The sequence below is a fragment of the Symphalangus syndactylus genome, chromosome 4 (assembly GCF_028878055.3).
Source record: "Symphalangus syndactylus isolate Jambi chromosome 4, NHGRI_mSymSyn1-v2.1_pri, whole genome shotgun sequence".
In the NCBI taxonomy this organism is placed as follows: Eukaryota; Metazoa; Chordata; class Mammalia; order Primates; family Hylobatidae; genus Symphalangus; species Symphalangus syndactylus.
The window spans coordinates 106616572-106643894 of NC_072426.2; the positions used below are offsets into that span (position 1 = coordinate 106616572).

General features: G+C 37.0%; 1 long non-coding RNA gene across 1 annotated transcript; it reads left to right on the plus strand.

Annotated features, from left to right (window-relative positions):
• Positions 1–2284: 2284 nt before the first annotated feature.
• On the plus strand, positions 2285–26371 carry LOC129480313 (uncharacterized). The gene is made up of 3 exons (XR_008656987.1): positions 2285–2395; positions 25116–25161; positions 26256–26371. It is a non-coding gene; the product is annotated as an uncharacterized lncRNA (long non-coding RNA).
• Positions 26372–27323: the final 952 nt, after the last annotated feature.

A 27323-nucleotide genomic window follows, 5' to 3' on the forward strand; every position in this document is an offset into this window, starting at 1 on the left:
TTTTTACAAGCCTTCAATATTTCTATAAATTTTAGAATTAGCATTACAAAGAAATTCTAGGAACAATACTCTGTTATGGTCACGGTTACTAAAAACAAACAAAAAACAAAACAATTCTAATTCAGAAAACTTGAGATTCTTCCATGTGCAAGACACTGTGAAAGATACTGGACTAACAAAGAATCAAAAGCATATACATTTTAGTTTTTGAATATTAGGAGTTTATATTCCAGCAAAGCAGACTATGTATAAGTAAACCATAAAATCATATTATGATAAAGGATATGATATAGATATATATTAATGAATAGCTAAGAGTGTGGATTGTGTGATAGAGGTACAGACATGCATTAGATAACTGAGCTTAAAGCAAAAGCAGGAGTTAGTTACTGAAAAGCACAACTAGCAAAGTGGGAGCAGAGGAATAAAGATAAAAGAATATAAGTAAGAAAAGTTGATATAAAAAGATGTATCAGTTTCCTAGGGCTGTGATAACCAGGTACTAAAAACTGGACTGTTTAAAACAATAGGAATTTATTCTCTCAATTCTTGAGTCTAGAAGTCTTAAATCAAGGTATCAACATAGTTGGTTATTTCCTAGGGGTCTGAGGGAGAAACTGTCCCACATCTCGCTCTTGGATTCTAGTGACAGCCCAGGTAACCCTTGGCATTCCTTGGATTGTAGATTCAACACTCTAATCTCTGCCACCGTTTTCACGTGGCCTTATCTTTATGTCTCCATGTCTTCTTATAATGTCACCATTCACACTGGATTAGAGACTCATTCTACTCCAATATAAAAGACTTACCTTAAATAATTATATATGTAACAACTCTATTTTCAAACCAGACAGCACTCTGAGGTCATGAGAGTTAGGACTTTAACCTATCTTTTTTGTGGGGACGTCATTCAATAAATAACATAAGGGCTAACACATATTGAGCAGTAACTAAACAACGTGTGTACATTACGGATTTTACCCCCAGTGTATGGGTATTATATTGCTGTGTGGTAGTTAAATACTATAATCTTAATTTTACAGATGTAAATTTCCTGGTCACACAGTTAAGCAACATTAAAGCAAATTTAAAAGCCTATATTTTAGCCACTATGTTTCCTGCCTCCCAAATAGTTAAATTTAGTTGGATCCATTCATGGCATATGTAAACAGAGAAGTTTGTAAAATAAAGAATGACATAAAAATAGGATGAAATTTGTACTTTACTTGGAGACTATCGTAAGTTACATTTGTTTCTTATTCATAATCTGATCCATGTTTCATTTAAAAAAATACTGGTAAACATATGAGCCATAGTAGTTTCAGAAGATATTGAAAGAAAAAGGTATGTTAAAAGCTAGTGAAGTATTACCTAAGAGATCATGAATGCCTGTGATAGTGACGGGAGACAGACAAGCTCCTAGGCAAGCAGAGTCAGGAAACCCGATCCTCAAATCAAGGGCAGCTTAAAGCCTGAAATCCAAGCTGCCAGTTCCAGATAGGGTCCACAGCTGCAGTGAGAACTATCCCTGTCCTACACACTCTGTCTCAATTGGTTCCTTCTGAATGATGCCCTTTAACCAATCCAATGGTGCTTTTCCTAATACCACCCATGGACCAATCAGCAGGCACTTCCGCATTCTAAGCCCATTAAAAACCCAAGGACTCAGCCTCACAGATGGCTAACCCGCTTTCAGGTCCCCTCTGGCAGCTGAGAGTTTTCCTTCTGTAGCTCAAAATTCTTTTCAGCTGGCCGGGCGCGGTGGCTCACGCTTGTAATCCCAGCACTTTGGGAGGCCGAGGCGGGCGGATCATGAGGTCAGGAGATCGAGACCACAGTGAAACCCCGTCTCCACTAAAAAAATATAAAAAATTAGCCGGGCGTGGTGGCAGGCGCCTGTAGTCCCAGCTACTCGGAGAGGCTGAGGCAGGAGAATGGCGTGAACCCGGGAGGCGGAGCTTGCAGTGAGCCGAGATTGCGCCACTGCACTCCAGCCTGGGCGACAGAGCAAGACTCCGTCTCAAAAAAAAAAAAAAAAAAAAAAAAAAAAAAAAAATTCTTTTCAGCCTTATTTACTTTCTGGTGTCGACATATCTTATTCCTTTATTGCAGGACAAGAACTTGGAACTTGCTGAGTTGCGGATGGCGGGAGTAGAAGAGTTGTAACCTTCCCTCCTGCTCCCCGAACAATTAGAGAAGAAACCGTTGGACGCCATTCCCTCGGGTTAGCCCAACTGCGAGAGCGAAAAAGTTGTGACGTCACTGGCTTACCCAGCGAGCTAGCTGTGGGAGGCGGGAGTAAAAGAGCTGTAACCTTCTCTCCCGCTCCAGGAACTACCCTCCTGCTTGACAAATTACAGGAGCGAAAAAGCCACATATCAGAGGAGACTTCAGGGTATGTTTATATTTGTATTATAGGATTTTTTTAAAGATTAAATGAAGTAGCATTTCTGAAATGTCGGGAACATAATGTTTGAAATAGAATAGAATATCAATAAACGGAGCTGCTCTCATTAGTTGAATTCATAGAGAAAACCAAGCGCGCGCGCACACACACACACACACACACACACAGCCCTAAAGACTATAAGGTTCTTATAGAAATAACATTAAAAATGTTTTTTAAAAGTGAGGCCTTACCTCTGCCCGGCCGCCGCCCTGTCTGGGAAGCGAGGAGCGCCTCTGCCCGGCCACCGCCCTGTGAGGAGCGCCTCTGCCCGGCCGCCCAACTGACTGGGAAGTGAGAAGCGCCTCTGCCCGGCCGCCCAACTGACTGGGAAGCGAGGAGCGCCTCTGCCCGGCCACCGCCCTGTGAGGAGCGCCTCTGCCCGGCCGCCCAACTGACTGGGAAGCGAGGAGCGCCTCTGCCCGGCCGCTAGGCAAACTTCCAAGTGTGAAATAACAGCCTTGTGTGTGATCTTCTCTCTTCCCCAAGTTTGCACTTTCGACATTAAAGTTTACTTTTTAGTTAAAAGTTTAAAAAAAAAAAAGTGAGGCCTTAAATATATAAAGTATATCCTGTTGAATTTTTAAAACTAATAATTTTATATTATTATTGAATATATCTAACCTCTTAACCATTTTTCATTGGCAGAAAATTAAGCCTCACAGTCTTTCCAAACAACTTTGTGCACATATTAAGTAAAGGAGGAGGTACTGCTTACACCTAAAACCTAACCTCAGATGAATTATGGAGTGAATATAACTACTACTGAGCTAAACGTTAAAAACAAATGTGTAAGATCTCATAAAGACAAATCATGCAATATTTCATTTACTCATTATGTTTATTGTTTATGTGTGCATCTAGTATCTGTTAATCTCAGCTTTACCACAATATCTAAAATAAGAAGTAATTCTTTCATCATCTTGACCTTTTGGACAGTTTACCATAATCATACACAAAAGATTCAGTAAACTATTTAGGTTTTCAGAAAAAGAAGTCATAGAATACAAAGTGGCATTAACTATCCAAGACTATTTAACTTAACTAAATATATAAATAAATGTGTTCCTGATATGCCATTTCTAGACAAGTTCAAGCCCCATATGAATGAGACAGTAACAGTTTTGTTTTGATTTTTTAAAATTACCTTTTCCTGTAAAAGAGCCAGCTCCTTGGTTTTAAAGAAGAAATAATGGGAAAAGAAGGGTATTCTGAGAGTTCAACCTTCTCTTTCTTTTATTAATTGTTTTAACTTAGTCAAAGTACTTACTGCTTTGTAGCTACACTGACATGATTTTATGTTTCTTAAATCGTAATACAAGAGTTAGAAATTACTAGAATATTTCCTAAATATGTCTTTGGAAAATCGCATTATACATGTAGAAATCTTAAAAATAGTACTTCATTTGGCAGTATATCTGAGGAAAAATAAGCTTTAGTGGTTATCTTATTCCGTTTTGTCCTGCTACAACAGAATACCTGAGTCTAGGTAATTTATAATTTATATTTATCATGGTTCTGGAGGCCTGGAAGACCAAGATCAAAATGTGGCATTTGGTGAGAGCGTTCTTGCTGCATCTTTACACGTGGTGGAAGACAGAAAAGCAAAAGCGAAAAGGGGATCAAACTCATTCTTTTATAACAGCATTAATTCCACCCATAAAGCCAGAGCCCTCATGACTCAATCACCTCTGAAAAGTCTCATCTAATAATACTGTCACAATGTCAATTAAATTTCAACACGGGTTTTGGAGGGAACAAACATTCAAACCAAAGCAGTGGCTTTATGGAAGAAAATCCAATATAGAAATTCAGGAACAATACTACTTATTCCACTCTCCCTTAAGCAAAATGCAGTGTAAATACTATTTAATTCATTGTGCTTACATGAAGACTAAATGTAATTGCCCAGTCGTCCATTGATTTACCCCTTACAGTTAAATCTGGTGATTTATATAGACCCATGCTATGGTTTATAGGAAAAGTTGAAAAAGAAAAATATGTAGTCTGCCCACCCAACATTTTTTCAACAACATCTCCTCAAAGAATGTAACAAGAAATAATACAGTAAAGTCCATATTTCCATGGAGTAGGAAAAGACTTGACTAGAGTAATTATCAATATTGTTAGAAGAAAAGGTCAACATATATGATAAATCTCTAAAAGATGTTATTGTTTTCATATTAGACCCTACAGAACTTAAAACAAATGTAAAAAGATCTCTCAGTATAAGTAACATAAAATCTAGTATAAGTAACTTAAACCTCAGCATAAGTAACTTAAAATCTAGATCAGAATATGATGCATTACATATTACAATATATTAAATAATAAATTGGCCAGACATTAAAAAATAGTGAGCTAAATGCACACATTTCTAGTAGTAAGACATTTGAGAAAGGGATAGTTGGCAAGATGAAAAAGCGATAAACTTAAATCCAAACACATGACTCTTATTCTTACCTCTTATGTTAAGTAGTTCTATGTATTAATTAAGTTCCATACATTTAGGCTTTTTTTTTTTCTTTTGAGACGAAGTCTCACTCTGTTGCCCAGGCTGTAGTGCAGTGGCACAATCTTAGTTCACTGCAATCTCCGCCTCCCGAGTTCAAGCAATTCCCCTGCCTCAGCCTCCTGAGTAGCTGGGATTACAGGTGTGCACCACCACACCCAGCTAATTTTTGTATTTTCAGTAGAGACAGGGTTTCACCATGTTGGTCAGGCTGGCCTCGAAATCCTGACCTCATGATCCTCCCACCTCAGCCTCCCAAAGTGCTGGGATTACAGGCATGAGCCACCATTCCCAGCCCATATTTAGGCTTTTTTTTTTTAAGACTTCTTTTACAATTGCAAAAGACAGAAGACAAGTTTAATTATATGACACTTCCAGAAAAAGTGAAAAATATTACCATTGATAGCATACAGCTCATAGAAACCATCATACAACCACTTCATTTACTAGAATTGACAATTCATCTGATTATTTCTGATTTACCTAAATTAAAACTTTTTATGTTTATATGCAAGGCATATTCTGGGTTTAAGGTTGTAGGGTGAAAGTGTTACATATGTTATGCTTCATATTGTTTTAAGGCCTCCAAGCTAGTTTTAATGTTATTTTCATGAAGTTTATGCTATTGAATATTGAAAGAAGATGTTTAAATATTAGTTTAAATTGGGGTCTTTTGTATATTACACAGTATGCTTTCTTACAAATTTCAAAATTACCTTATGGATAGTATAATTGCATAGTATTTTAAGAGTATAAATTGCAAATAGGTATTAAAATATGTTACTATTTTTGTAAATCTGTTTGATAATTTTTTGTTGTTTTGAAATAAAAATAAAATAATTATAAATAGCCTTACTTCTGTTTTTTATCTGTGGCACAAAATGTTTCAAAGTTCATTTATAAGTATAGCTGGCATTAATTCAACTTAACAAAAAGAGTCAACCTCACAATTGTTTGTGTAATCACTCCTATCAGGGAATTGAAGACTCCCCGGTATATATCCTTTGTATAATACTTATACAGCTCTGGGAACCAAGGTTTACAAATAAATTGAAGCATAATTTTATTTTTTAAAAATATATAATTTCATGAGTATATGTTAACTGTTTTTATACATTAATGTTCAGAGAAAATAATTTGAGTTTTATTTCCTAAAACTTCTAAGATTAAGAAAAATAATTTACAACTTTTTAAAAGAGGATCAGCTATAGGGAATGCATAATAAAATGATTCATCATTCATGGTACTTGATATTTTATTTTCACTGGGTACATTAAATTTAGCATAAAGAGATTAAGCAAAAAAAATTATAAAGACTTTTTCAAACACCATTTGCCCCAGCAAGTGTTGGACTCTGTTGGTGACTCATAGTGGCTGTTAACAACAGGGTTAAGTACAGAAATTTTTCTGCTTAAAAAACTTAGTTGTGCTTATTGAGAAAAAAAAAAGTTCAGCAGTGATATATTAAAATGGAATTTCAGCATTGTTCATTGTTATGGTTGTCTGTTGTCTTAGTCTGTTTTGTGCTGCTCTAACAGAACACCACAGACTGGGTAATTTATAATGAACAGAAATTTATTTCTCGCAATTTTGGAGGCTTTGAAGTCCAAGATCAGAAGCCAGCATCTTGCAAGAGTCTTTTTGCTGTCACATAACATAGCAGAAGACACAATTTAGTAAAAGGACAAAGAGAGGGTGAGACAGAACAAGAAAACCAGGACAAAATTGTCTTTTTACAAGGAGCCTACTCCCACAATAACAAACCCATTCTCATTACATTGACATTAATTCATTCATGAGGGCAGAGCCCTTATGGCTTAATCACCTCGTAAAGTCCCATCTCTTAATTCTATTAAGTGGCAATTAAATTCCAACATGAGTTTGGGAGGGGACAAGCATTCAAATCATAGCATTTATCAAAACTAAAGCAAGCTATTAGGAAATAAAATTCTTCAGTTTTGAACTAAGGGTCATGAGAACCAATCTAAAAGACATATTTACTTTATAGTCATTGGATCACTGGTTTTTGATACCGACTGTATATAAGAATAGTTTTTAAAATCCTAAAACCAAGGTCATATTTACATCTAACCAAATAAGAATCTCTGTTCATAGATCCTTGGTTTCAGCACTCTTCAAAAATATCTGAGATCATATTTATGTTCATCCAGACTGATAACCAATGATCTATAATGCCATCTTCTTTCTTAAAAAACAATCTTAGAGAGATCCTTGAGGCTTTGTGGTCAGCAAAATATCATGAATATTCTCTTCATTATAAATGATCAACTAGATTTATTCTTAATCAAAAGTGCCTAACAGTCAGTTGGAGGTACATACTACTGCATAGTAGTATCAAACATTTCATGAAATATAAGAGCTTTCAATTCAGCACAGAACCAGAAAAGACAAACTTCAGTTTGACATTGCTTAAGCCCACTTCCTGGATACTCAGAGGATATATTCTGGAAATTTGGGGATGCAGAGACATAAGTCATTGTCATTTGAGCTTGCCTCATTCAGGTTCCCAAAGCTGATAGTTAGATTTGAAATTACTTCGCTCTAGACATATCTCTAATTATCATACAACGTTTCATAGAATTATAAAATAGTAATTTAAATTTTAAACATAATAATTATGGGTCAAATAGCTTTTGGGGACAGAAAGGGAAGCATAAAATTTGGAGGTTTCAACCCATCACAATTTCAGAAATATTTATTACAGAATTTCAAGCTGAAATTAACCAACAGCAACATATCTTCCATTAGTTTTGATATAGTAATTTGAGATAATCAAATTCAGATTTTTACATAGTGTATAAACCTCTTTTGAAAATTTAATACAAGAAGCATTTATAACAAAATTGAAGTCCTTTAGCAAGATGCTTAAATGGAGTGCACTGTTAAGACAATGTTCATTCACTGAGACGGGAGACTTCATTTGATATGTACTTTGCCAATCACTTTGTAATGGCAAATATCATAATAGAGAATTTAACATGCATGAAAATATTCGACCAAAGAATGTTTATTACTTCTGTTAGTAGCAACATATCTTGAAAGGATAAAAATAAACTTCACTCAAATATCTTCATTATAAAATGCAATATTAATCTGGTGAACTATTAACTCTTTCATGGCTGTATTATGTAGGTTCAAAATATCTAAATTTTCAATTATCTTTTTAACTTAGCTTATTTTTTTCCTTTATGAAGCTCTGTAAAATGTAGAGAAATCATATTTCTAAACTGAAATATACCAAAGTAAGCTAAAAGAATAGAATAATCATATAATAGAAGTTCTGGCTTCAGTGCTAACATGTTAAAGCAGCTAGGAAATTATCACTCCTGCCACCATAATTGCAACAACATAAATATGTAAAACCTGAAAATCAGTGATTTTTCTTGGAAACATTAGAGAACTGAGTGCATTATCCTGTTCTTGCATTGCTATAAAGAACTACTTAAGACTGGATAATTTATTAAACAAAAAATAGGCTTAATTGACTCCAGGTTCCAAAGGCTGTAAAGGAAGCATGCCTGGGGAGGCTTCAGGAAACTTACAATTATGGCAAAAGAGAAAGCAGGCATGTCCTACATGGCTGAAACAGGAGAAAGAGGGAGTGGGGAAGATGCCATACACTTTTAAACGACAAGATCTCATGAGAACTCACAATCATGAGAAAAGCAATGGGGAAATCTGTCACCATGATCCAATCACCTCCCACCAGGCCCCTCCTCCAACACTGGAGATTACAATTTGATATGAAATTTGGTCAAGGACACAAATCCAAATCATATCACTGAGACTGCAAGGCAAAAAGGCACTGGGAAATCTGGAGAGAGATACGGATCTACAGAGTCACAGGCTAGATTTGCTTACCTGGAACAGAAACCACTACAGCCAAAAACTGATAGGATACCTCATTGTCATTGTAACTAAATACTGGAGGCTGAGTATGGACTAGCATGAAAGAGAGGGAATCCTTGGAGATTAATTCATAAAGAAGTCAAAACATTTTTGGGGCGGTTTACCTCCAGGAACATCACCTCTCCTAAGTTCTCACAGGGAAAAGTTAAGAAAGATGCCTTCCTGGCTCTGACAAAGGTAGAGGAAATACGATTACTTCAAAATGACTTAAAAGTGTGTTCCATAACAAAGCTCTGTGCTACAGAGTAAAAGACTATACCAGAGCCATCTTGATTACATTTTACTGGGAAAAGTTTCAATCTAGAGAAGCACCATATAAAAATTAAATTGAAATGGATTTTATGTCTAAATGTAAGACCTAAAACTCAAAAATTATATAAGAAGGTGTTGCTAAAGGAGATTAACATTTGAGTCAGTGGACTGGGAGAGGCAGGCCTACCCTCAATCTGGGTGGGCATCATCTAATCAGCTTCCACTGCAGCTAGAATAAAGCAGGCAGAAGAACAGGGAAGGACTAGACTGTCTTCGTCTCCCGGCCTTCATCTTTCTCCTCTGCTGGATGCTTCCTCCCCTCCAAATCAGACTCCAAAGTCTTCAGTTTTGGGACTCATGGACTTACACTAGTGATCTGCCAGGGGCTCTTGGGCCTTCAGTCATAGACTGAAGTCTGCACTGTCAGCTTCCCTACTTTTGAGGTGTTGGGTCTTGAACCTGGCTTCCATGCTTCTCTGCTTGCAGATGGCCTATTGTGGGACTTCACCTTGTGATCACGTGAGTCAATACTCCTTGATAAACTTTCCTTCATAAATACATCTATCCTATTAGTTCTGTCCCTCTAGAGAACACTAACACAGTTGTATTTTATTTTCTATTATTTTGTGGAGGGTTATTGCATCCATATTAATAAGAGATATGGTTCTGTAATATTTAATAATATTACTAGTAATATTATTACTATAAATTGTCAGGACAAATGTTTTCACCGCTGAATTCTATCAAACATTTTAGGAAAGAATAATATCCATTTAATGTAGTGCTCTCATACAAGTAAAGAAGAGATCAGTGGAATGGAATAGAGTCTATAAGTAGATCTACATATAGGGTCCATTTATTTTAGATAAAAGTGCAAAGAAAATGCAAAGAGAAAAGGTTGATATTTTCAATACATTTTACTGGAAAAGTTTCAATCTAGAGGAATGCCATATAAAAATTAAATTGAAATGGATTTTATATCTAAATGTAAGACCTAAAACTCAAAAATTGTATCAGAAAACACTGGAGAAAATATTTATGAATTTGGGTTAAACCGGTATTTTTTAACATGACATTAAAAGCATAATCCACACAAGAAAAAAGTTATAATTTACACTTTATAAAAACTCTAAATGTCTGTTAGGTCTATTTTACCTAATGTGCAGTTTAAATCCAATGTCTCTTGGTTAATTTTCTTTCTAGATGATATGGCTAATACTAACAGCATGGTGTTGAAGTCTCCAACTTTTACTGTATTTGAATCTGTCTCTTCATTTACATCTCATAATATTTGCTTTATAAATGTCAGTACTCTGGTGTTGGGTGCACATATATTTTAAATTGTTATACCCTCTTGCTGAATTTATCCTTTTATCATTATATCATGATCTTTGCCTCCTTTTATTGTTTTTGATGGAAAGTCTATTTTACCACATATAAGTACAGGTAACCCCGTTTGCTTTGCTTTCCGTTTGAATGGAATATCTTTTTTCTGTTCCCTCTCTTTACTTTCAGTCTCTTTGTGTCTTTACAGGTGATATGAGTTTCTTACAGTCTGAATTTAGTTGGGTTATGTTTTTTTTTTAATGCATTCATACAGCATACCTTTTCTTAAGTGAAAAAATTAATCCTTTTCCCTTTGAGGTTATTATTGATACTTAAGAGCTTGTTCTTACCATTTTATTAGTTGGCTTCTGGTTGTTTTCTGTATCCTTTGTTCTTTCTCTGTTATTGCTTGTTATTGTAGTCTGGTGGTTTTCTGAAATGATCTTATTTTAGTTTTGTCTATTCCTTGTTGGTGTGTTTGGTGTAACAGTGGGTTTTACACTTTTATGCATTTTCATGATGGTAGATATCACTCTTTAACTTTCAAGTGTAGAACTCTCTTAAGCATTTATTGTAAGGTCAGCCTAGTGTCGAGAAATTCCTTCAGCTTTTGCTTGTCTGAGAAAGACTTTATATCTCTTTCATTTATGAAGAATACCTTTAGGGGATATATTATCTTTGGCTGGCAATTTTCCTTTCAGCACTTTGAATATACCATCTCATTCTTTTCTGGCTTGTAAGGTTTCTGCTGAGAAATCCACTGTTAGTCTAATTGGTTTCCCTTATAACTAACCAAATGCTTTTCTCTTGCTGTATTTAGAATTATGTCTTTGTCTTTGATTTTGACAATTTGACTATAATGTGCTATAGGAAAGACCTTTTTGCATTGTAGCTCTCGGGATCTCTGGGTTTCCTGTGTCTGGATGTCTAAATCTCTTTCTAGACTTGGAAAGTTTTCAATTCAAATATTTGGTCGCATTATGGTGTTCATATGCCACTAAGGCTTTGCTAATACTTTTTAATTCTGTTTTTCTTTTAATTGTCTGACTGGGTTATGACTGGGTTATTTCAAACGACCTGTCTTCAAGTTTTGAAATTCTTGCTTCTGTTGCTCTAATCTATTGTGAAGCTTTTGAATGTATTTTGTATTTCATTCAGTGAATTCTTCAGCTCCAGAATTTCTTTATTTTTTAGTGATATATTTTTGGTAAATTTCTCATTTGTATCCTAAATTGTTTTTCTGATTTCCTTGCCTTATTTTGGTATTCTCTTGTATCTCACTGAGCTTCTTTAATATTATTTTGAATTTTTTGTGGGATTTCATAAATTTCTTCATTTAAATTTGTTGCTGGAAAATTGTTGTGTTCCTTTTTCATTTTTCTTGTGCCCTTATGTTGATTTCTGCACATGTGATGTAACAGTCACTTCTTTTAATTTTTTGAATTTGCTTTTGTATGAAAGAACTTTTTCCAGAAGATGTATCTATGGTGTTGATGAGGTAGGGCACTTTGGCTTTGATTCTGGGTGCATGCAATAGTATAGTCTCCATATGATTGTAGTTGTAAACAAGGTCAGTGGTGCCTAAGTTTCTTCAGTGGCTTAGGGTGCAATTGGTAGTGGAGGCTGTGGTGAAGTTTTATTGAGAAGGGGGACATTGGGTGGGCCTGTCCTTAGGCCCCAGTGATGGTAGTGGTAAGCTGAGTGTTCTTGACTTTGGGCACCAGGGTGGTATATGCTGGCACCAATGTTAGCATCCAGGTGGGCCACTTCTTGGGCCTCCATGCAACTTGTGTGTGTACTGGTAGTAGCAATTGTGGGTTGAGCCAGTGAGGGAGTCCTTGGGGCCTTGGACTATATGAGTGGTTTGAGTGATATCAGTAACAGTGGTGGGATTAATCTCTAAGTCCAAAGCAGTTTACTCTGATGTTGGTGGTGGCTGTGACAGGCTTGATGGGCCAGTCCCCAGGACCACAGGTGGCACATCAAGATGGTTCCCCACTGTGGTGGTGGCAGTACATTGGGTGGGCCCAACCTCAGGCCTCTGGGCAGAGGGCTCGGGTACCTACTGTGGTAGATGGGTGGGATGGTTCCCAGACCCCAAAACATCATGCTCAGGCACTGGAGGGGCAGAGCTAGGTTGGGAAAACCTGCTCTCAGGACCCCTTGTGGTGCTTTAACACACTGGCTATGGTAAGCAGGAGTGGAGTAATCCCCAGGCCCAAGGCAGTGGATTGGGGCATCAGTGGCCACACTACAGCCTTGCTACTAGGGAAGGTAGGGTTGCTTGCAGTGGTAGCAGCCATATGCAGGTGGCTGGGGAGTACAGTTTAGTTGCACTTCAGCCCTGACTTTTGCATCCATAGCTGCAGCTGCTGCAGGTGGGGAAATTTGATGTGAGTGCATATGGAAATGCATAGTGGCTTTACTGCTGGGGCAACAGGGTCTTTGCCAATGGCTCACCTTTATCCTTGAAGGCAGCAGCCAGCTATGGTGTGTGGCTGTAGGCAGGGCACGTCAATAAGTCTCCAGAGATGTGGAGATGCAGGTTCTGTTATGCTCCACAGTAGGATGCAGTCTGGTGGTGGCTGGGTTCTCAATATGTCATCTTGCTTTAGCTCCTTAGGGCTCAAGAGGTATGTGGGACCCAGCATGAGCTCCCTCTCTGAAGCAATGCCTTGCACAGTCTCTAAGCAGCTCCCTGTGTTAGTCTTTGAGTCCATGAGGATCTAGAGTCTTTTTCACCATTAGGATGCAGGAGTCTGCAGTGGGGATGTGAACCTCTGAAGTTCACTCACTTACCCTTTCTCCTTCCCCACAGAGGCCCCCTGCTGATCCCAGCTGAGGAGCCTCCCTCACTCACCTCTCCTTCCTTGCTTTATGTTCTTCCTATCACTTGACTATTTTTTATTCAAGTTGTCTCTCTCAGATGACCTATCCAAAGTGTGATTATCTCATTACTATTTTGATTCTGCTTTTTGACAGAGACAAATACCAAATGCCTCTAGTCAGCCATCCTGAAGTCCTTCTGGACTGAACCCTGGATGCACACAAAAACACACTGTCAAGATTATGCTAAATGGAAGAAGTCAAATAAACAATATAAGCATACTGTATGTTTTCATTTACATAAAATTTTAGAAAAGAACAAACTAATCACTGTGACTGAAAGCAGATAAGTAGGTGCCTTTGGATGGGACAAAGGGTTAGGGAAGGACAGAAGAAAAGTACTCCAAAGGGGCATAAAGGAATTTAGGGGCTGACAATACACTTATAATCTTAAGAGTGGTTTGGATTTCACAAGTGTATAGATATTTCAAAACCTGTCAAATTCTACACTTTAAATACGTACAATTTATTGTGAGTCAATTATACTACCACAGAGCTTTACAAAATATCTTGATGGCATTTTCTTTTACCTATAAATCTAATTTTCTTATCCTCTTCATAAGATTTATATCTTGGAAGAACCGGTCTTTTCTTTCTGTATTTCTTTCCTCACCTTGTGTTGAACCTTAATTCATGCCAATCTGGCTTCAGCCCCTAACTTCTGTCAAAATGTTTGCACTAGAATAACCAAGGTTCTCTACATTACTTAATCCAAATCACTTTTTCCTCTCCTGTCTCAATTAACTCCTCAAGAGCATATAACATTGTTAACCATTTTCTTTCTGCTTCAAACACTTTCTGTTTTGCTGCTACAAAACCATTTTCTTCCAATATTTTTGCTACTCTCATTCTCCAATGTTGGCTGAATCTTCTTAACTTGTTCAGTAAACTTTGGTGTTCCCAGGAATTAGAAGTAGCCCACTGTTTTCTGCTCTATAATCTACACCCTTATTTATTTTAGTTAGCTTCCTTATATTCCAAATTATTCCAAAATACTTTTTCATGGCCTAGCACTCTCCCCTGAATTCTAGTCTCATTTATTCAATATGTCATATGGTATCACCACTCAGATACATAAAGATATCTTAAACTTATTAATCATTTAATTTATTCCCTTCATTCTCTACAATGTAGCCAATAGGGAGTTTTAAAAATGCAAATCTCATTTGCTACCCACTTTTGAAAATACATCAATGGTTTCCCAATGATTAGCTCAGATTAAAATGTAAGTATTTAGCATGATCTAAAACATAATCTTGCCATTGCCTGCAGTAACTCATTTTCTATGCCCTGCCCTTTATTCTTTGGATTCTGGCTGTACAATACTGTCCTTATTTTAATTACTAGACATTGCTTTCTCTCAAACAAGGCCTTTAATATGCTTTTCTTACCAGCTGGAACTCATCCCAAGTACTCCCTGCATTTTATGTTTTTAAACTCTCCTCCTCAGATCTCAGCTCAAATAAAAATTTTCGTTATGGAAGGCTTTTCTGATTTCCTGTTATCTGACCTAGAAGTAACTTGTTTCTTTTTCTCTTGGCACTTTTAACATGTTTTGATTATAAATTGATGTGATTATAATTTTTGATCATAATTTGATTAGTGGCTGTATTTTGCCACTAATCTATAAAACCAATAAGGCCACAATGATGGTTGTGTTGTCCATTTCTCTTTCCTCACTGCTCTCAATGGTGCCTGACAGAAGGCAAATGAATTAAAAAAATGGGTATTGTGTGAGCTATGTCAAAGTTAACCCTTTTAAAAACTGATTTAAGACACTTAATAGTATATTCTAAATAGCACAGGCTTGCAGCCAGAAAGTCATAGGATCAAATTTAGTCTCCACCACATCTTTGATGTGCGATTTTAAACAATTTATTCCACTCTCTGATGGTAACTTTTCTCTCTTTATTATGGGTGTAATATTAGCTCTCCTTTGAAGTGTTTATGTATATTAAGTTCAATGATGAATACATAACTCCCAGTAGAGAGCCTCCAGAACCTCGTGATCAGTTTTAACATTCAGTAATATATTTTAAAAGGAAGTTGCAGGCAATCATTTAGTTATTTAATAAATTTCAGGAAAGAGTAAAATAAAAAATTGGTTGTGCTTTGATATAACATACGTTCAGAGACAATATTTAGCTTAACAAGTTGAATTCAGTAAGCCCAGTTTAGAAAATGGTCAGCTCATATTGCATCGGCATGCTTGTTCATATGGTTTGAATCTATGTTCAAATATAAAAAAAATTGATATGGTTTGGATCTGTGTCCAATACAGAATATTGGTACTGAGAAGTGAGGCATTGCTATAAAGATACCTGAAAATGTGGAAGCAACTTTGGAACTGGGTAACAGGCAGAGGTTGGAACAGCTTGGAGGGCTCAGAATAAGACAGGAACATGAGAGAAGGCTTGGAACTTCCTAGATACATGTTAAATTGCTGTGACTGAAAAGCTGATAGTAATATGGACAGTGAAGGTCAGAGTGAGGAGGTCTCATATACTGATGGGAAACTTATTAAGAACTGGAGAGAATGTCACCTTTTTTATGTATTAGCAAAGAAAGTGAAGGCATTATGTCCTTGCCCTCAAGATGTGTGAAACTTCGAACATGAGAAAGATGATTTACGGTATCTGGTAGAAGAAATTTCTAGGAAGCAAAAGTGTTCAAGATGTAGCCTGGCTGCTTCTAACAGGATATGCTCATTTAAATGAGCAAAGACTTGACCTGAACCTGGAATTTATATTTAAAGGGAAAGCAGAACATAAATGTTTGAAAAATGTGTAGCCTGGCCAGGTGGAAGAAAAGAAAAATCCATTTGCAGGGGAGTAATTCAAGCAGGCTGCAGAAATTTGCATAACTAAAAGGAAAGCAATTTCTAACAGTGAAGACAACGGGGAAATGGTCTTGAAGGCATTTCAGAGAACTTTGTGGCAGCCCCTCCCATCACAGACCTGGAGGCCTAGGAGAGAAGAATGGTTTCATAGTCCAGGCCCAGTGCTCCACTGCCCTGCTCACCCTCACGACACTGTTCCCTGCATCCCAGCCACTCCAGCTCCAGCATGGCTAAAAGGGCCCCAGATACTACTCAGACCATTGCTTCAAAGACTGCAAGCCATGAGCCTTGGCAGTTTCCATGTGGTGGTCAGCCTGAAGGCACACAGGGTACAAGAGTTGAGGTTTTAGAGCCTCCGCCTAAATTTCAGAGGATGTATAGAAATGCTTGGATGTTCAGGCAGAAGCCTGCCTGGGGAGGAATCATCATGGAGAAACTTTACTAGGGCAGTGCAGAAGGGAAATGTAGGGTTGGAGCCCCCACACAGAGTCTCCACTGGGGCACTGCCTAGTGGAGCTGTGAGAAAAGGCCACCATCCTCCAGACCCCAGAAAGTTAGATCCCCTAACAGCCTGCATGGTGCACCTGGAAAATCTGCAGGCACTCAATGCAAGTCTGTGAAGGTAGCCATGATGGCTGAACCCTGCAAAGCCTCAGAGGTGGAGCTGCCCAAGTCCTTAGGAGCCCACCACTTGCATCAGTGTGCCCTGGATGTAAGAAAAGGAGTCAAAAGAGATTATTTTGGAGCTTTAAGATTTAATGACTGCCCTGCTGGGTTTCAGGCTTCTGTGGGGCCTGCAGCCCCTTTGTTTTGACCAATTTCTTTCTTTTGAGGCAGAAGTATTTATTCAATGCCTGTACCTTCATTTTGTCTTGAAAGTATCTAACTCACTTTTAACTTTACTAGCTCATAGACAAAATGGACTTTCCTGGTCTCAGTTAGACTTTAGGCTTTTGACTTAACGCTGGAATACATTAAGACTTTGAGGGATTGTTGTGAGAAGAAAATGAGATTTGGGAGGGGTCATGGGTGGAATAATATGGTTTGGATCTGTGACCTTACTCAAATCTCATGTCCAATTGTAAACCCCAAAGTTGGAGGTGGGGCCTGATGGGAACTGATTGAATCATGGGAGCAGTTTCTCATAGTTTAACACCATTCCCCTTGGTGTTATCCTCACAAATAGTGAGATCTCATGACATCCGGTTGTTTAGAAGTGTGTGGCACCTCCCTGCTCTCTCTTGTCCTCCTGCTTCAGCCATGTGAAGTGTTCAGTTCCCCATTGCCTTCTGCCATGATTATAAGTTTCTGGAGACCTCCCCAAAAGCCATGCAGATGCCAGTATCATGCTTTCTGTACAGCCGGCAGAACCATCAGCCAACTATACCTCTTTTCTATATAAATTACCCAGTTGCAGGTATTTATAGCAATGCAAAAACGGACTAATACACGTGCTTAACATTTATTTTATTATTTTAAGCTCTACTTACTACCACTTTCATTCTCCAAGCTTTTATTTTCAATAATACTCAGATCAAAAGTGTATTTTTTCGCATACTGGTTAGAGTTATATAGCTATTTAAATCTATTATATCACATTATTTACAATCTAAATAATTTCATTACCTCCCAGTATTATTGGCATACTTTTGGTGGTTTATTAGCAATATTATGAAATAATATGATTAAAGTCATAAAGAAATATGTGAATTAGCCCTACTTTTGTTAATTGTGCAATTACTAAATAATTCATAAAGGCACACATATTTTCAGTCATTATTCATGGTGTTTTCATGGATACAATGTGTGAAACCAAATGTGTCATCTCTTTCTTCTTTATGGAAAAATAATATGTCTATCATTTTCTTGACATTGGCATGAGTGAAAGTTGTGTGAAACTTTTTGCCGAAGAAGACCAAAAATATAATATAAAAATAGCACAAAACCCAGAAATAAATGGTTTAATATAAATAACATTTCCAGATTAGATAGACAATACTAAACTTTAAGAACATAATGATGAAAATAATGTTTTAAAATAGCTCTAGTTTTCCAGCAACAAAAGTTTCATTTTGTAGGCCAACGAAGTATGCCAATAAACATATAGTTACAAAAAGGTTAGTTAATGCAATGGTGTTAGGTACCTTTCATGCTTCTGATTCAAGGATATATAAAAAAACAAGTTAATAATTATATCTCTAAGGAAATTTTAACATCATTATGCTAACATGTACATACGAAATGAATTTTTTATTGAAATCAACATGACCTACAATGCAGTAAATCAGAAGCATAGCAAATTAAAATGTCCACACCTCCACAAAAGAGGTTGTATTAGTCTGTTCTCACATTCCTATAAATAACTACTTGAGACTGAGTAATTTATAAGGAAAAGAGGTTTAATTGACTCACAGTTCTGCAGGCTGTACAGGAAGCATGGCTGGGAAGGCCTCAGGAAAGTTACAATCATGGTAGAAGGCAAAGGGGAAGCAGGAACATCTTACATGGCTGGAGAAGAAGAAGGAGAAAGAGAGAGATAAGGAGGAAGTTCTACATACTTTAAAACAACCAGATCTCATGAGAACTCACTCAGTATTAGGAGAACAGCAAGGGGGAAGTCTGTCCCCATGATTTAATCACCTCCAACCAGGCCCCTCCTCCAACACTGAAGATTAGAATTCAACATGAGATTTGGGTGGGGACACAGAGCCAAACCATATTATTCTGTCCCTAGCCTCTCTCAAATCTCATGTTCTTCTCATATTTCAAAACACAATCATGCCTACACAACAGTCTGCCAAAGTCTTAACTCATTCAAGCATTAACTGAAAATACCAGGTCCAAAGTCTTATCTGAGACAAGGTGAGTCCCTTCCACCTACGAACTTGTAAAATTAAAAAAAAAAAACAAAAAAAACAAGTTAATTACTTCCAAGATACAATGGAAGTACAGGCATTGGGTAAATGCTCCCATTACAAAAGGGAGAAATTGGCCAAAAGAAAGGGGCTACAGGTCCCATGCAAGTCTGAAACCCAGCAGGGCAGTCACTAAATCTCAAAGCTCCAAAATAATTTATTTTGACTCCATGTCTCATATCCAGGCCACACTAATGCAAGCGGTGGGCTCCCAAAGACTTGGACAGCTCCACTCCTGAGGATCTGCAGGGTACAGCCCCTCAGCTGCTTTCACAAACTGATGTTGAGTGCCTGCAGCTTTTCCAGGTGCATGGTGCAAGCTGTCTGTGGATCTACCATCCAGGGGGCTGAAAGATGGTGGCCCTCTTCTCACAATTCTACTAGGCATTGCCCCAGTGGAGATTCTGTGTGGGGGCTCCAACCCCACATTTCCCCTCTACACTGTCCTAGTACAGGTTCTCCATGAAGGCTCTGTCTGTACAGCAGACTTCTGCCTGGACACCCAGGCATTTCCATACATCCTCTGAAATCTAGGCAGAGGCTTCCAAACTCTCTCAACTCTCCCTTGGCACACTTGCAGGCTTAACAACATGTGGAACCTGCCAAGGCTATGGCTTGCACCCTCTGGAGCTCAACCTGAGGCATATCTTGGGCCATTTTAGCCAAGGCTAGAGCTGGAGAATCTGGAATGCAGGGAGCAGCGTTCCATAGTTATGCAGGGCAGTGAGGTCCTGGGCCTGGCCCACAAAACCATTCTTCCCTCCTAGGCCTCCAGGCCTGTGATAGGAGGGGCTGCTGTGAAGGTCTTTCAAATGCCTTCTAGGGCTTTTACACATTGTCTTGGCTATTAACATTTGGCTCCTCTCTACTTATGCAAATGTTTGCAACTGGCTTAGATTTCTCCCTAGAAAATGGGTTTTTCTTTTCTCCCACCTGGCCAGGCTGCAAATGTTTCAACTATTATGCTCTGCTTCCCTTTTAAATGTAAGTTCCAGTTTCAGATCATCTCTTTGCTCACTCATATGAGTGTATGTGGTTCAAAGCAGCCAGGCTACATATTGAATGCTTTGCTGCTTAGAAATTTCTTCTACCAGATACTCTAAATCATCTCTCTCAAGTCCAAAGTTCCACAGATACCAAGAGCAGGGGCACAATGCCTCCAGTCTCTTTGCTAAAGCATAACAAGAGTTATCTTTGCTCTAGTTCCCAATAAGTCCCTCAACTCCATCTGAGACCCCCTCAGCCTAGACTTAATTGTCCATATCACTATCAGCATTTTGGTCACAACCATTCAACAAGACTCTATGAAGTTCCAAACTTTCTCTCACTTTTTTATCTTCTTGTGAGTCCTCCAAACTCTTCCAGTCTCTGACCATTACCCAGTTACAAAGCTGCTTCCACATTTGCAGCTATCTCTATAGCAATGCCCCAATTCTCAGCACTAATTCTCTGTATTAGTCCGTTATTACATTGCTATAAAGAACTACCTGAGGCTGGATAATTTATAAAGAAAATAGGTTTAATTGACTCACAGTCCCACAATCTGTACAGGAAGCATGGCTGTGGTGGCCTCAGGAAACTTATAATGATGGTGGAAGGCAAAGGGGAAGCAGGCACATCTTACATGGCAAGAGAAGAAGAAAGAGAGAGATAAGAAGGAAGTTCTATACACTTTTAAACAACCAGATCTCCTGAGAACTCACTCAGTATCAGGAGAACAGCAAGGGGGAAGTCTGTCCCCATGATTCAATCACCTCCCACCAGGCCCCTCCTCCAACACTGTGGATTAAAATTTGACATGAAATTTTGGACAAACACAGAGCCAATCCATATTAGAGGTGGTTTAATACCTTTCCCTTTGAGTTTGGACTGGAGCCACAACTTTCTTGGACCACTGGAACACAACAGGAGTGACATTATACAACTTATTAGGTTGAGCCATTAGAGATTTGCCATTTTTGCTTTAACTTGTTTAGAAAGTTCCTTCTTGGAACTCACTCATCATGCAAAGAGAATGTAGGAAAGTTATATGGAGGACGTCCAAAGTGCTCCTATTGACTGTCCCAGCTAAGCGTTCAGTCAACAGCTGGTGCCAACTACCAGCCATGTTATGTGAGCCATCTTATGTGTTCCTGTCTTTGAAACTCCTACTGACTATAGCCCCAGGAAGCAGAAGGCCCACTCAATTCAGTCCAGTCAACTCCCCTAAAAATAAGATATACTAAATGTGATTGTTCTTTAGAACCACTAAATTGTAAAATGGGTTGCTACACAAAAGCAGAAACTGAAACAGAAGACAAAGGTTCAACTCTGATTTTAAATGAATAGTGACTTTGGAGTCAGACTGCTTTTGATCCTTGAACTGGCAGGTGTTGTATGACCTTGGCCAATTCACAATTCATTCCATTTCTCTGAGTCTCAGTTTCAACAGAAATCACTTCATAGGATTGTCGTGAGAAGTGAAAAGAAGAGTTCCTGAAAAGTACTTACACGGTGACTGGAACTTAATAAAAGTTCTGTAAATGTTGGCTGTTGCTGTGTTGTTGCTATTGATGTTGATGGTAACTTTGTCTGTAGAAAATATTATATATGAAGTTTCACTCTGCTGAGGACTTCTGGTGTTAAGCAGGGGATGGAGAAATAAAAAAGCATAGGATTAGAAGAAGGGCTTCTGTCCAGAAACATATTTCAAAGGGTATCTTTTAAATAAAAGCAATATTTTTGCATGTAAAGGCAATTTAGAAATTGAGTCTATAAAGCTATGACTTATTTTTCATAAATCGAATTTTTAGAAAAAGTATATTATACCATGCCTCCTTTTCTAGAAATATGCAAATACATGCATTTATTATGATGTTGTTATGAAGTCTGAATACCTATAGGTAGTTGACTATCTACAGTTTGGAATAATAATAGAATTGGCATTACTACTTTCTTAATGAAAAGAGTTGTTTTGGTTATTTAACATAAAATTGAAGTTATCCCAGAAATATGTTGTAAATCATAGAAGTCATACACGTCGCAATAATATTTCCTGATATGCCCCATTGCATTCTTCATTTCTCTGATTAAATTTTACTTTCTGACAAGAACTTCCATTTGAACTGGATAGACATAAAACTCTTTCCTTTCTTATTTATATTTTAAAAGTTTCCCAGTGGTATTCTCTAATTAGTTCTAAATTTTGACACCACATTCAGAATGGCTTTTCTTTGTCCTTAAGGGAAAATTGATATTGGATTGATACTAATAGCTAGTATCTATTTGTGTATCCAAACAAGTATATGTTTGACCAACTGCATATTGTAAACCACTAATTTCACTTGCAATGAGTCAAACTCCTAATTTCCTCCACATCAACCCTTTATAGCTCAGCAGGACACGTCTGTTCTCTCAAGACCATTACAGATTTAACTTATCCAGTAAGGAAGGGCAGTCATTCTGATACATGATTATGAAAAATTATGCTACTGCTTCCTACTGATCTGTCCACAAAACCACATGGGCATCTCCCTCAATGTTATTTCCTTAAAGCTCTCCTATGCTTGACTAGTTTCTATAGAGTTCATGATATTAATATAAACTTAGCACAGTTCCAACATATCATAATAAAGGCAAAAGAAAGCAAATTAAGCAAACTTAAATCTCATTTATAAACATGACTAAAGAGAACACACATATTAAAATTTATCCAGCAGTTCCTAAAGATACTTTCTTATTTAGTGTAGATTAAAGGTAGCTAAAACACTCAAGCTCAGTCAGACCAGTTTGTTCAGTTCTTTCTCTTAGAATTGACCTACTCAGAAACCTTTTGATCAATTTAAAAGCTGCCTTCAAATTCCTATTTTCCTAATTACATGAATCAACAGAAAAAAAAATGACAGTAAACATCTCAGAATTCGCTGCAGTATTTTTTAAACATTAAACAGGAAATCCTCACAACATCAGAAATATAAGAAAATTCACTTTAATGATAAGGATACAAAGAGATAATTGGCCAGTGCCAGCTATCAGATTAATAATTAATGACTAAAATAAAGTGTATGCTTTTAGATTCTCAATCACTAGACTTGTGTTTATGCATCTTAACATTATTTTTTAAATCTTAAATGGCATATATGAGTTATATCATTTGGAAAGTATTATGAGGATACTGGAAGAGAATTTCTTCAGTTTGTCCAGGCTGTGATGGAAGCAGAACTCACAAATCAATCCTACTGGTAATTTCACAGTGAATATCTTTACAATAATATAATGCTTTCCATGCAAGACAGAATCACAGTAAGTGTAACTTAGATGTCAGACCAAAGCCACAGCCTCACGGAAAATAAATAATTCCAATTGCATTTCCAGGCTTCCTTGTTCAGTAGAGACTCAACCAAGGACTACATGAGCTAAGTTGTCCATCAACAGTTAGGTGTCACAAGATTTACCTACCATAAAGATAGGCATGACCAGTGATGAGCTTCAGGACATGCTACCCCAAAATATGACACTTTGGTATATTCAGTATTTTAAGTGGAAGGAATTTGAGAAATCGAATGTGAAAAGGTCTCTGACTTGCTCCCACCTTTCTTCCCTGAAGGTCATAAAACCTAGGAAGGCTTTTCTAACTTTCCCCTGAGGCAGGTCATAAGATTCTCAAGTTAGAGATACCCTCTTTATATCCAGAGGAAACAAGTATCATTATCTCTGGAGAAAGAGGGACACAGAAACCTAAATGAACAAGCCTTGCTAAATTTCCTCCAGTTTCTTACCTTTAGCTCATACCCACTTTGTCCCCTGATACTTCTCCATGACAATCTAGTTTTCATCAAACAGTCTAAAAAAGCCACCTAGGTTTAACTGTTTATTCAGTCTTCAGTTCTTTATGAAGGACACGGTGTCACATAAAATTTATATTAAGTAAATTTGTACGCTTTCCTTTTGTTAATCTGTATTTTCTTAAAGGGGCCTCATTCAATGAACCTAAGATGGGTAGAAGGAAAAGATATATTCCCTCCCCCACACCAGCAACACATTAATACCAAGTGGAAGTAGTATATAAACAATAGAAACCTAGAATGTTCTGCAGGCATAGCTAAATTGCATGAGGAACTGGCTCACATTCTCAGTTCTATCTATTCTGGCTGCATTGCAGCCTCTCAAATCACAACTATGGCTCCAAATTCAAACACAGCTTAAGGATGGTGTCGCATGTTGATACCATTTAGATACAAACAGCAGTCTCATCATATTTAGGTGGCATTAAAGGACAGTGGAGAAGGAAATGTTTTCCAGTAGGCAGAATTTCAAACAATACATTTGGTTGTCCATTTTACCTGAAGGAGAGATGACCTGAGACATAGATGGAAGGAGGAAAGATGAGACATAGATTGAAGGAGGAAAGATGGTCCTCTTTCCCTGTCCTTGGTAGGTAGAGATTGGGAAATTGGCCTATAAATGACCACTAAGATTCTTCTCGCCGAGGCTTTGAAATGTGAAATATGAGAAAGCTATGCAAAGATACAAAGTCCAGCCAGAAATTATTTGTGCCACCTGTGCTAGAGTCAAGTATAACGAGGACAGCAGCAGCAGCAGCAATGAGAATCAGCTGAAGATAGAACCAGTGGTAGCATTCCAACTAGGCAATTTCTCTGGGTTGTTCTGCTCACACTGGTCCTTGTCCAAGTCTTGTTTTACAGAGTACTCTTAAATTTCATGATCTTGCAGAATCTTTTCTAAAAATTATTATTTTATTCAAAACAATCAGAGTTAATGTTTTGAAATTAAGATGTATGGTGCATTGTCTTTTGCCTCTGTGTATAAATAATACAAAAACTGTTTAATTCACCAAGTCACAGATTCTTTAAGTGAACATTAGTTTTTCCTATGCCCATATGTGCACTTCTTTGTAAAATCCAGTTTTAGCATGATTCCTGAAAACTTATTTTAGCAAGAACCCCCAACTCTTGGTATCTTATCACCCTAGACATCTGATCTGTGTCCTTATCCTCCACCATCCTCCAGGTAATGTCTGATCATTGTGGCCTATGTCCAACAAGAATCATATTAGGTAAGTTTAGCTAGATTTTCCTCTAACCCAAAATGTTTCCTTTTGGTAGTTTTCCATCCACCAACAACAACCTAACTACTTGGCTTGAAATTTCCATTTGGTCATGCTATATTTGGAATTGAGCCCAACCTCCCTCTACTCCTGATAAATCCCATTGCAATGCTCCCTATACCTATGGCAATAGTCCTCCCTCCCCACAGACACACCTTGAATAATGTCTGCCTTATCATCTTTAAAAAGCATAATAATTTTATTTTAACACTAGAAATATGTTTTATGAGTTTAATGCTGAGTCTATTAAAAAAAGAAAAATATCTTTACTTCTAATGTATGAATATCTATGTACAGAGATTTGTGTTTCAGGGCTAAATTGACATTCTATGATTACATTTTATGCATAAGATAGCCACAACAGTTAATAACAAATGTATATATATTGAAATGCACTAAAATATTATTTGCATGTTTTTGCTTATAATGTGAAAAAAATTGAAAGTGATTAGAAAATTTCTAAAATGTTGAAAGAATCACATACTAATTGGTACTTGGTAGCTGAGATTGATATTTTTTTTCCTAAGAGGAAATATGAAGATTTTTCAGAACATTATTGCACTTGAAATAGAATGCAAATTAAAATTTAATCCATACATTTTAATTGGTTTTAACACAAGAAGTAGTCTAAGTATACTAATGTGGCAGGACTGTGAAATAATCAGTAAGCAATAAAATAAATTTTTAAAATGCATAATTGGAAAGCAATAATAAATAATGTTTACTTTGTTTTGAATAATCTATGAACTATAATTACTGCTTCTGTTTATTCATGTCTGGCTCAAAAACGTAAATCAACTTAAGGCCAAGTAGGCTTCTTTCTTTTTCTTTTGATCTTTTGGGGAGTTTTTTATATTTTTTGTTTTTGAATTTTTGCAGGGGGCAGAATTTCTGCTTTACTCTTAAGCTGGAAGAAGACCCTACTAAACCCACAAATGAAAAACATAATTTAAAACTTAAGTGCATCATTTGCCATTTGAATTATTATAATTAAGCATGTTAAATAGTCCATTGCTTCAATGTCTGTGTTTTTCTGTGTTCAGAGTACTCAAATATGAATACTGAAGATATTTTTTACCACTGAGACAGTAAAGAAAGTATCATCAAATGGAGCAAGTGACTGAAAGGAACTGTGGTCACTACAAATGTCAATGAAGCCAGAAATAGTCCTTTAAAAATCAGCTATGCTGCCAATGAATGCAGAAATGGCACAGCTTATGAGTCATTGACATAATCAACATAATAGTATAATACTAATCAATTAATACCACAGCTAGGATATTCCAGCATTTTAATTCATTTTGACATGTTCAATTTAAAAGACCACATTCTATGTCTGTAGAGATAAATTATTTGTATTACCAAAATTGTTTATATTTTTCTACCTTTTTAAAAAAATAAAAGTGATTTAAAGCAGTCATTTGAACTTTACTCTGTTCTTAAATACGGGAGGGGGGGCAGGGAAGCATTAGAAATAATAAAGAACATTCTCTTTTTCCAATCTCCAAACACATATTTAATCGGAATAATGTAACTGATGGATGTCCTCCACAAAAATATCTAGAGGTGATGGACCATGCCCAAGTTGCTCACAAGGCACTTAATAAATGAGGACAGGAGAGAGAAAGAAACAGAGGCAGAATAAGAAAGCATTTCAGATGGAGTAAGTTGTAGCTTTTTTTAAAGTAGAGACATAAAAATGTCTGAATTATTTTTAACTGCTTGATATATAAATATGTAATAATGTCCCAGTATCTCAAAAGAAATAATGCAACTTACAAACACTCTTAGGTCTGAATTTATGTACTGATTTTTTCTAATCCAGAATCTAAATTTAAACAAGCCTCAACTCTGATTACATACTGATGCAAATTAGTTTGCCAGAGTTATCATGATAAAATATATGCTTATACAAATCCATAGGCACATATTGATACTACCTAACATGCTACCCCAATTGGTATCGGTATTGTGTGAGATATTAAATTTACAATTAAAATTATAAAAAGACAACGGCTTCTGCCAGGCTCTCCCCAGTTCACACTAAAATACCTATGAAAAAATATTTTTAAAATCATGAAAACTTACTTTTTTGAAAATAAAACTATCGC